We start from the raw sequence: 1,890 nt of genomic DNA, 5'->3' as shown, positions 1-1,890 counted from the left end.
CGGGTCACAGAGGAATGTCTCTAAACTTTCTCAAAAAAAACCCCAAAAACCCAATGACAACAACAACAAACAAACAAACAAACAAACAACAACAAAAAACCAAACCAAAACAAAAAAAACCACCACAACAACAAACTTTGATGCTGAAGAAGCCAAGGGAGCACAGCATGGCTCGTTTCTCTCCTGCTGAATTGAATTTTCATTCACGTGTACTTCTGAAAACTGATAAGGACTTATTTATGGTATGCAAACTTTGTTTCAAAGAACTGAGAGCATCGGTAAGACATACTGATCACCTTCTATGCACAGTACTTTCAAGAAATGTCTGTCATGCCATGATCCATTCTTGGAAAACATTTCTTTTCCCAGTGTGTGATATAACGCTCACTAGAGCTTGGAAGCCACTGTGAAGTGGTTTCCACTGTTGTCTCAGTTGAAAAATGCTTCAAGGGCTTGCAGAAACTCTGCCACTTTTTACTTCAGCCGGTCTGTGCACTTGACACTAGGGCACAGTATAAAGAAATCTCATCTCCATTTTCCATTTCTATTCTCTATCCTCAACCCTTGTACATTTACAAGTAGTACAAGAATCCTAATTTATAGAAGTACAACTTTGTTTTCTTCAGGTAATTCCTAGAGAAAAATGAATTTACCTGTTTCCAGACTGACATTAAGGACAGCAACTCAAACACAGCATTCCCATTCTTTACCTCCAGCTATATTACCGTGGCCTTTTTTTTTTTTTTGGTCTAGAGAGGGTACTTTTTACTTTCCTTCTAACATTTATTTAGGAGTCTGTCTTGAACTGGTGAGTGTGAAAGAAGCCTCCAATATCTTATTCTTACATGCCTTAGTCCCCTAGTCCTAGAGCTGATTTTAGGGATTATGCTGCACTGGTAGTTCTGCGCATCTGTGGTAGTTTCCAAGCAAGGATTGCAAAGTGCTGTAACAACCTCAGCACTCATGAGACATCATTAGCTTCTCAAACAGGAGCTTCCCCTTTCTTAATCAGACATCAAGGCACAGCACAGATAAAGGGGTAATGAAACTGTAAAGTGGAGTTTGCACTTCTGTGATTAAGGCCATGTTCTATGTTTTCAGCGACTTGGTTCTTGTTGAAATGCACTTTTCCAAACTAGAAATGAAAGCATGCCAAATATCATTCTCCCGCTGAAGTAAGGGCTGTGGGACTTAGCACAGGTTCCTTCATACAGGCCAGCATGAGTCAAAACCAAGTTGCACCGAAGGTAAGAAAAAATGTGATAAACATAGGAGCGCAAACAGTTCAGGGGAACTTCAAGGAGATAAATGGAAAATCTGAAGCTCTACGATAGTCCAGTAATGAGTGTGAAATTCAGACAAAGAATTACTGAGTTGAGAAAAGTCAGTGAGGCTTAGATGGAATATGAAGTCTTCCATCCATCTCTGTTGTGGAGTTTGCCATGGCACTTTCTTCTTGGTAGGACTGGTGTAAGATTGGTTGTAAAACGAACTCATCTAAATCTGGTTGAGAAAAACATTCAAGTGTTGAAGGGCTGTTGTTTCACAGAGGCAAGGAACTCTTAAGTTCAAAACAGGTATATATTTGGCCTGCTATTAACTAGGATATTTGCACCTACAGATCACATCATCTGCTCAAATGCAAGCCTGGCACCAGTGCTACTTGATATATATTAATTCTTGTAACAATTCTTCCCTAAGCTACCTTTGTTTCCAGAAGCATTATGAACTGGAAGCACCCCTGTATCATCATCATATCACTGCTGAAAACAGTTAGGAAAAGCTGTGCTTTGTTCAAAAAGGGTATCTTCCTCTTCTTTTGAGCAAAAGCTCTGTCTCTTCAGAAATGTAGCCTTGGAGAAGTTTCCTGCCCTATGCTTTCCTTTGCTT

The sequence above is a fragment of the Neopelma chrysocephalum genome, unplaced genomic scaffold (genome assembly GCF_003984885.1).
Source record: "Neopelma chrysocephalum unplaced genomic scaffold, ASM398488v2 Primary Assembly neopelma1_23, whole genome shotgun sequence".
NCBI classification, from domain to species: Eukaryota; Metazoa; Chordata; class Aves; order Passeriformes; family Pipridae; genus Neopelma; species Neopelma chrysocephalum.
Note: the sequence above shows the minus strand (reverse complement) of the source record.